This window comes from Arachis duranensis, chromosome 4, assembly GCF_000817695.3.
Source record: "Arachis duranensis cultivar V14167 chromosome 4, aradu.V14167.gnm2.J7QH, whole genome shotgun sequence".
Taxonomy (NCBI): Eukaryota; Viridiplantae; Streptophyta; class Magnoliopsida; order Fabales; family Fabaceae; genus Arachis; species Arachis duranensis.
This window is the reverse complement of record NC_029775.3, coordinates 48,699,559-48,710,138: the sequence shown is the minus strand read 5'-3', so window position 1 is coordinate 48,710,138 and position 10,580 is coordinate 48,699,559.

The following is a 10,580-nucleotide window of genomic DNA, read 5'->3' as shown; positions in this document are numbered from 1 at the left end:
TCACTGGGCGTTTTGAACGCCCAGCTTTTTCTGTGTAATTTCCTCTGTTGTATGTTCTGAATCTTCAATTCTCTGTATTATTGACTTGAAAAGACACAAATTAAAATCTTTTTTGGATTTTTAATGATGAGGAAAATTCAAAATGCAACTAAAGTCAAATAAACAATGCATGCATGACACCAAACTTAGAAGTTTGTATACTATTGACTCTAACAAATTGAGAATGCATATGAGAAACAACAAAACACTCAAGACAAGAGAATTTAAAGATCAGAGCAATGAAATCATCAAGAACAACTTGAAGATCAATGAAGACACATGATTGAATTCAAAGAATGCATGCAATTGACACCAAACTTAAAATGAGACACTAGACTCAACAAGAAACATAAAATATTTTTGTTTTTTTTTATGATTTTGTAAATTTTTTTTGGATTTTTCGAAAATTATATGGAGAAGAAAATAAAGAGATTCAAAATTTTTAATAAGAATTCCACGAATCATGCAATGTTAGTCTAAAGCTTCAGTCTAAAGAAATTAGACATGGCTAGCTAAGCTTCAGTAGGACATTGCATTCAAGAGCTAAATTGATGAGAATCAATCAGCTTTGGTGATGATAAGAACATCATCTTGAAACTCTAGAATTCATTCTTAAAAATTCTGAAAAATACCTAATCTAAGCAACAAAATGATCCGTCAGTTGTCCAAACTCAAACAATCCCCAGCAACGGTGCCAAAAACTTGGTACACGAAATTGTGATCATCAATGGCGCCATCAACATGGTACGCTCAATTGCAATCTCAACTCTTTATCACAACTTCGCACAACTAACCAGCAAGTGCACTGGGTCGTCCAAGTAATAAACCTTACGCGAGTAAGGCTCGATCCCACGGAGATTGTTGGTATGAAGCAAGCTATGGTCATCTTGTAAATCTCAGTTAGGTAGATTCAAATGGTTATGAATGATTTATGAATAAAGCATAAAATAAAGATAGAGATACTTATGTAATTCATTGGTGAGAATTTCAGATAAATGTTTGGAGATGCTTTGTCCCTTCCGTCTCTCTGCTTTCCTACTGTCTTCATCCAATCCTTCTTACTCCTTTCCATGGCAAGCTGTATGTTGGGCATCACCCTTGTCAATGGCTATAGTCACATCCTCTCAGTGAAAATGTTCAACGCGCTCTGTCACAGCACGGCTAATCATCTGTCGGTTCTCAATCAGGTTGGAATAGAATCCAGTGATTCTTTTGCGTCTGTCACTAACGCCCAGCCTTCAGGAGTTTGAAGCTCGTCATAGTCATTCAATCCTTGAATCCTACTCAGAATACCACAGACAAGGTTTAGACCTTCCAGATTCTCTTGAATGCCGCCATCAATTCTAGCTTATACCACGAAGATTCTGATTAAGGAATCCAAGAGATAATCATTCAAGCCTTGTTTGCTTGTAGAACGGAAGTGGTTGTCAGGAACGCGTTCGTAAGTGAGAATGATGATGAGCGTCACATAATCATCACATTCATCATGTTCTTGGGTGCGAATGAATATCTTAGAACAACAATAACCTGAATTGAATAGAAGAACAATAGTAATTGCATTAATACTCGAGGTACAGCAGAGCTCCACACCTTAATCTATGGTGTGTAGAAACTCCACCATTGAAAATACATAAGTGATAATAGTGATCATTGGCTTCGGCCCCAGAGAGGGAACCAGAAGAACCAAGATGAAAATACAATAGCAAAAGGTCTTATTTATAGAGAACTAGTAGCCTAGGGTTTACAGAAATGAGTAAATGATGCATAAATCCACTTCCGGGCCCACTTCGGTGTGTGCTTGGGCTGAGCATTGAAGCATTTTCGTGTAGAGACTTTTCTTGGAGTTAAACGCCAGCTTTTGTGCCAGTTTGGGCGTTTAACTCCCACTTTTGTGCCAGTTCCAGCGTTTAACGCCGGGAAGTCTTGAGCTGATTTGGAACGCCGGTTTGGGCCATCAAATCTCGGGCAAAGTATGGACTATTATATATTTCAGGAAAGCCCAGGATGTCTACTTTCCAACGCAATTGAGAGCACGCCAATTGGGCTTCTGTAGCTCCAGAAAATTCACTTCAAGTGTAGGGAGGTCAGAATTCAACAGCATCTGCAGTCCTTTTCAGTCTCTGAATCAGATTTTTGCTCAGGTCCCTCAATTTCAGCCAGAAAATACCTGAAATCACAGAAAAACACACAAACTCATAGTAAAGCTTAGAAAAGTGAATTTTAGATAAAAACTAATAAAAATATAATAAAAACTAACTAAAACATACTAAAAACATACTAAAAACAATGCCAAAAAGCGTATAAATTATCCGCTCATCATATGGGCTGTTTTGTGTACGCATACACTCCCAGAATTAGAAAATTTTACAAAGTTGCAGAAATCAGTTTTAAACCCTAAACTTTAAACGTTCATAACTTCCTCTACAAAAATTCATTTTCATCAAACTTTATATCAATTTAAAGATTTTTCAATGAAATTTAATTTAAAACAAATTTCAACAAATTTTGAAAACGGAGGCTCAAGTTATGATTCGTCAAAGTTCACTAAAAACTGGTTTTCACCAAAATTCACATGGTTCTCAACTTCCAAATTTCACAACCAAACCAAATCAAAACTACATCAAACTCTTATTCACATCAGAACTTACCCTTTTTGTATCTCAATTCACCACTCTTACCAAATTTTTACTCACATTACATAATCCTCAACTTTAATGATCAATTTATCACACTAAAACCATTTTTCAACAAACACACTCATCAATCATCATTCTATCACTATCAATCATAAAAATCAACCTCATTCAACCTTAATTTCCATCTCCAACCTCATTTATCAACATCAACCCACAATTCATCAAAACAACCAACATCATCAAATCATCATACATCATCATATAACAAATTCAACAACAGATTCAATCTAAACCTATCCTGTGGGTCACTAGCCTAAGTGTCCAGAAATATTATATATTACATAGAGAAAACCGAAACCATACCTTGGCCGATTCCTAATATGCACTAAATCTCAAAATTGAGTCCAACTCAAGCCTTCAATCACCACAATCAATCCAAAGCTCCAAATAAATGCCAACAATCACAACTTCAAGCTATATATGCACATAATTTATAACCAATCAACCTAGGGTTCATCATAATCACAATTTCACAAAGTAAAGAGTTTTCTTACCTTTTCCGATGGTGTTTGGGGTACAAACCACCATTTGCCCAACCTTAAGTACCATCTAAACAATTAAAAACACAAAAATTCATTCAAAACCATCACCTACATTTTCGGATTTTTAGGGCAGAGGAGAGGAGATGAAAATTCAAAATCTTACCAATAAAGGTTACATAGAACTAACGGGCTCAGCGAGAGCTTCACGTAGCCATTGACGGCACACAAATCGGAGTACCGTAGCTCGAGATATGGTCGATTGAAGTTGTATGTTGATAAACCACTATTTTATGGTTTACAATGTGTTTAATTGTATGGTTTTATCATGGTCTTTACCCACTTATTCATATAATTAGCATGCATTTATATTTCCTTCCTAAAATTATTACATGATTGAAAACATGCTTCTTTGGTCTTAATTTAGCTAATCTTAATCCTCTCTTATTACCATTCGATGCCTTGATCTGTATGTTAAGTGTTTCAGGCTTTATAGGGCATGAATGAGTGAGAGATTGGGAAGGAAGCTTGCAAAAATGGAAGGAACACAAGAAATTGAAGAGATGACCAGTGAGAAGTGACGCGTACGCGTCAGTGATGCGACCGCGCAGAAGAAAGGAATTCGCAGTGACCCGGCCGCATGAGTGACGCGGATGCACGGATTGGAAAAGTAGAAGCGACGCGGAGGCATGGACGATGCGCCCTCATGGAAAAGAAAAATGCCGAATGATGCGTCCGCGTGATATGCGCGATCTGTAGAATTACAAAAGTCGTTGGCAGAGATTCTGGGCCGGATTTTAACCCAGTTTTTGGCCCAGAAACACAGATTAAAGTCAGGGAACATGCAGAGACTCAAGATGCTTTCATAATTCACTTTTCATAGTTTTAGATGTAGTTTTTAGAGAGAGAGACTCTCTCGTCTCTCTTAGGATTTAGAAATTAGGATTTTTAGAAATTAGGATTTAATTCGACTCTTCATCAAGTTCAATATATCTTTTACTTTATATTTCTCTTCTACTTTGAGATACTTTAATACTTTTACTTTATCTTTGATTTATGTTGCCCAATTGGCTTATGAATCTTTTCCATGTTAGATTTTATTGCTTTTAATGTATGTTATTTGAGGTATTTCAGATCTAAGATTCTTATTTAGCTTTTTATGTTATTGGCTTTAATTGATTAACTGGAAGCTCTTGAGTTATCAACTATTCATGATTGATTGTTATGTCGGCTAATTAACTGGAATTTCACTAACTCTAGTCTTTCCTTAGGATTTGGCTAGGACTTGGGAATTCTAACCAATTGGTTCACTTGACTTTCCCTTGCTTACGCAAAGGTTAACTAAGTGGGATTAACTTCCATTCTCATAGGAGTAACTAGGATAGGACTTCCGAATTTTCATATCTTGCCAAGAGTTTATTTTATAGTCAATTATTTATTTTATTTGTCCTTTAAATTACTTGTTCCTCATCTTCAAAACCCCAATTTAAATCTTCATAACCAATAATAAGAACATACCTCCCTGCAATTCCTTGAGAAGACGACCCGAGGTTTAAATACTTCGGTTATCAATTTATTTAGGGGTTTGTTACTTGTGACAACCAAAACATTTGTAAGAAAGGTTGATTGCTTGGTTTAGTAACTATACTTACAACGAGAGTTTACTATAACTTCTAAACCATTAATCTTCAGTTCTTCAAAATGGCGCCGTTGCCGGGAAATTACAAACGTGTGCCTTATTAATGGTTATTGTAAATATTTTTCAAAAAAAAGATATTTTTCTTTTACTTGTTTACTTGTTTTCTCTCTCTTCCCTCTTATTTCTGATAGCTATTATGAATTCTCACCCCTCTCGCTTTGAGTCTAGTTCTAATTTTGTTGCAAGGAATGGAAGCTATAATAGGAATATGCATCAAGGTCAAAGCAATCAACGATGGACAGAGCCATGAGGATCTGATCAACCCTTTAGGCAACAACACCTTCCAAGATATCACAGACAAAGACCATCCTACAATGCATACCAAGCTGATAGATATGGTGGACCGCCTAGTAGCCACCAACAAGCCCCACTGTATGCTCAGAGACCATCCTCACAACATAACTTTGAACCACCACACTCACAAGCCCCTTTTCACCATTCACATCCATATGACCCCAATCCTTATTCACCACACCAACCACCATATGAACCTTTTCTCCCAACAAATGAACCCTCCTATCCACCCCAAACCTCCATGGAAACCAAACTTGCATATATCACTAGTCTCACCTCTACTCTTCAAGCACTTATATCCCGCTTGGGCCAACCCTCTACACTCGATATTCAACCCTCAAGCTCCACTGCACTTCCATCTCAACCACATAATGATCCACCCATCCCATCACCACCATCCATGGAAGAGCACCCACATCCATCAACCCAAGAGCAACATGATCCCAATGATACTACTGACATAGAACAAGAGAGAAAGGATCATCTTCGCGAAGCCATACTTCATAAGGAGCTAGATGAGGCACTAAAGGTAAAGATAGTAGAGACCTTTGCAGATGAAGGAGTAGTTGAAGGGAGTTATCATAGAAAAGAAGCCATCAAGAATGATTTTGTACTTGAAGGTGAAGAAATGGTTGAACAGGAAATCATTAAGGATGAATACGATTTCATACTTAAATACCTGGATCAAGCAAGAAATCGATTACCTTTCCAATGTTCAGACATTCAACAGACTCCCATGGCTTCATGTGGAGAATCTAATGAAGAATGCAGCACAAAGAAGACACTAGAGACTCTAGTGGACAATATAGAGCATAACTTCATACTGGAACAAGTAGAGGACGCTGTCATTATAGAAGAAGAAGAGTTGGTTGAAGATTTAGGAGATGCTGAACCTCCTAGGAAATACAGAGTCATGGAAGACCCTGTCAAGGATGTTACAATTGATGCTAAAGAGGATGTTGCACAGCCTCTAATGCAGATATCTTATGAAGAACTGGACGGAGTAACTGAAGATGCATGTTTCCTTGATGATGATAGTCACCAGTCAAGTCCTCCTAGTGATGAACTTGCACCCGCAAGTGAATTTTTTGAGACAGAAGAATCTTCCCCAAGTGAATACGAAGATGATGCAGAGGTCGACTTTTCTCAACCTCCTAATTATGACTCAAGTGATGAGGAAGATATGGAAAACTTTGACCAGGACATGGCTGGAATGGAAAAGGTTTGCAAGGAAGTGGAGGAATTCAGAGAAGAGCACAAGGGAGTGAAGCTTCCACGTTCATTCCAAACACCTCCCCCTAAGTTGCCATCATCCTTCACAACATTCAAGTGGGTAAAATTCATATCCCTTAGCTTTCTAATTCCACTTGAATATGGGCTACTGGAGACGGATGGTCAACTTAGAGCTCTTTGTGGCATTAAGAGCAAGAGGAAGATTATCAGTGGTAAGAATTGTCTTGCAAAGTTCATTATGGTTGGAAGCTCAAAGTTTAAACGCAAAGGTTGGTATAGAGCTCAGATGAATGGGTCTAGGGAGTTGTTTGGCTGCTTCAGTGAGAATTCAGACTGCTTGCCACCAGGATGGAACAATATTGCTCAACAAGAAGACGGGTGCAAAAGCAAAGTTTGGGACCCAGGAATTCAATCTAGAAATCAATACTCTTGGGGCCTTGTCACTTGCTTTAGCTTGCTTGAAGGCTTTCTGCGCCTAGTTTGGGACCCCGGAGACTGTTGGAATTCCAAACATTGGTGGAGTTTCCTGGATCAGTACAAGCATAAGCCACCATGGCAGGAAGCTCATCAAATGTCCAACTTAAGGAATTTAACTAAAATTGCTAGGTGGGAGACAACCCACCATGGTATGATCGTCCCTTTTCAGTTTTAATTCTAATATGTTTTGTTTGTTTTTGAATTTTTATTGAACCTGGAATCATGCATAGCATTCATATTAAGCATTGCACTCTGCATACTTCATAATCATAAAAAAAAAATCGCACCCGACGCGACAGCGTCGCTGACGCATCCGCGTCATTAGTGCGTTGGGAAGAAAATTAAAGTGAACAAAGAGTCACGCAAGAGCGTGGATGGAGGCATGCCTTCGGCACAAATTGATCCACGCGACCGCGTCACTGACGCGTCCGCGTCATGTGGGAAAAATGCCTCCCACGCGTCTGCGTCACCCACGCAAACACGTGTCTCAAATTCGACGTAAAAAAAGGGTGTATGGCCGAAAGTTGCGCTAGAATTGGGCTGGACTTGTGCTAGCAGCACAGGCCCTGCCACGCTTCCGCGTCAGTCCCCATAATATGGCCTATCACGCGATCGCGTCACCTACGCGGCCGTGTCACCCAAATACTTGGCAAAATGAGTTTCAAACAGAAAGTTGCGCAAGCGCGCAGCTGCCCTTGGGCTAGTAGCACGAATTCACTCACGCGACTGCGTGCCCCACGCGGCCGCGTCACTTGACAATAGCACCAACCATGTGAACGCGTCACTCACACGTTCGCGTCGCCTGCGCCGCACAGCTTATCCTGATCAGCCAAGATATCTTCGTTTTTCTTCCCCAATTCTAAATCTTTTCTTTCCCTTCTCATTTCTTTCTTCCTTCCTTTCTTTTTCTTTCTTTTTTCTTTTAATTGGTGTTGGAAATTTATTTGGGTCATTATTTCCCATATTTTGCTTATGGATTATTTGGGATTTGTTTAAATAATTATATATTATTATAAGGGTGCTTGTATGTTCTAATTAATATTTTCCATACCCGATTTACTATGCATGCTATGTGTTTGTGTAAAACCCCGTATGGCATCATGCACTTTTCTACATTATTCTATTCTACTATCCAATGCTTGCTTTTCATAAACTTCCTTTACTATTTTATTAATTAAATATAATTGTTAATACAAATGTTATTGTTAGTTTCTCACGACTAATAATACATTAAGGCTTTGATGCTTGATCTATGCTACTCATGCCCTTGCCGGCATGCTAATAAACATCTTGCATCCAATGCTCCCCATGCCTTGCTATATTTTCATTGATGAACTGATCACATGGAATCGCGACCATGTCTTTCATTCACTATTTTCCTTACTTGGCATAATTCTTACTAGTATTGCCCTCTCCCTTGCTCTATCCCTTTGACTTCATGTCCCTTTCTCTCCTCCCTTTTTCAGGCTGGCCACCAGGAAGAGTAAAGAGAAAGACTCTACAACGAGCACCGGCTGAGGAACCACAACCCCCGCTACCTGCACATCTTTGCATGCACCGAGGACGGTGCAATCTTTAACTATGTGGAGGTCGATACCGATCTCCACGGGTTAGTTAGTCCCTTTTCAACACCAATTTTTGTTTTTCATTGTTGCATTTGCATGTTTGATTGCATGTTTATTTTTTGTGCATATTTTACCACTTGGTTAAAGTAATATTTTCTTTTTTAAGAAATTTTTATAGTATTTCACTAATTTGAATAAAACTTTTTGAAAAACTTGTTTGAAAAAATTTTATTTTGGAACATCGTTTAAAGCTCGAACACACAAAACCAGTGAGATTTTGAGCCTATTTGATTGGTTGCATTTTATCAACCAATATTTTATTTTTGGTGTGTGTTCTTCTCTCTAAAATTGTGATCTTTGTCTTGCTTAATTCTATATTTTCATTGTTTGATGTATGCATGCACTGATATGATTGAGGCCTTTGTTTCACTAAGCTTACATACCCATATGGCCTTACCCTTTCATTATCCTTTGCAAACCAATTTGAGCCGAATATACCCATTTGTTCTTTACTTTAGCTCATTATTAACTCTAAGCGGAAAACAATAATGTCCTTAATTTGAATCCTTGGTTAGCTTAGACTAGTAAAAGTGCTCATGATTTGAGTGTGGGAAAGTTGGATTTGAAAATATTTGGTTTGAATAATTGGGTGTTGTATATTTTAGTGAAAAATGTGCAAAATAATAGTTGAGCACATATTATTGAATTCAATACTTTAATCATATGTATTGAGAAAAATAAAAAAATAAAAAAGAAAAAGAAAAGAGCAAATAATAAAAAGGGGACAAAATGCCCCAAAGTAAGTGTTGGTATCAATGCATATGTTCTGAACTCAAATTTAGGATGCATGAATATGTGGAAAACACAGTTAATGGAAAGTTAGATTTTGCATTCTTAAATGGATTGTATTGAGTTAGGCGGAAAGTTTATGTTAATTAAGGATTCAGATTTTAGTCCACTTGGCCAAATACAATCCTACCTTGACCCTAACCCCATTATAACCCTTAAAAGACCTCTTGATTTGTGTATTGGTGCATTAAATTTTTGTTGATTGTTAGATGAAGAGAAAGCTATAGAAAGCAAGATTAGTAGAGAATTGAGAGAATTGACCCTAGACACTTGAGAGTTAGAGTGATATACACTACCAGTAAGGGTTCAGCGCTCAATTCTATGTTCCCTGTTTCATGAGCTATCTTCTTCTTGCAAGTTATTCATATTGTATTTTGTGATTTGAATTAGTGAAATCCAGTTCATATTTGTCTTGAAGAATTTATTTACTTTTAACTAAGTAGGTAGAAATATTTTGCATGTAGTTGCATTTACATTCATAGGTTGCATTGCATGAGTCTTGCCTTTCCCTATTCATTTATTTTATCTCCTTGAGCTTAGCATGAGGACATGCTAATGATTAAGTGTGGGGAGGTTGATAAACCAGTATTTCAGGGTTTATGTTGTATTTAATTGAGTGGTTTTATCAAGCTATCAGCGACGCGACCGCGCAGAAGAAAGGAATTCGCAGTAATGCGGCCGCATGAGTGACGCGGATGCACGGATTGGAAAAGCAGAAGCGACGCGGAGGCATGGACGACGCGCCCGCATGGAAAAGAAAAATGCCGAATGACGCGTCCGCGTGAATGACGCGTTCGCGTGACGTGCGCGATCTGCAGAATTACAAAAGTCGCTGGTAGAGATTCTGGGCCAGATTTCAACCCAGTTTTCGGCCCAGAAACACAGATTAAAGTCAGGGAACATGCAGAGACTCAAGATGCTTTCATAATTCACTTTTCATAGTTTTAGATGTAGTTTTTAGAGAGAGAGAGAGGCTCTCTCTTCTCTCTTAGGATTTAGAAATTAGGATTTTTAGAAATTAGGATTTAATTCGACTCTTCATCAGGTTCAATATTTCTTTTACTTTATATTTCTCTTTTACTTTGAGATACTTTAATACTTTTACTTTATCTTTGATTTATGTTTCCCAATTGGCTTATGAATATTTTCCATGTTAGATTTTATTGCTTTGAATGTATGTTATTTGAGGTATTTCAGATCTAAGATTCTTATTTAGCTTTTTATGTTATTGGCTTTAATTGATTAACTG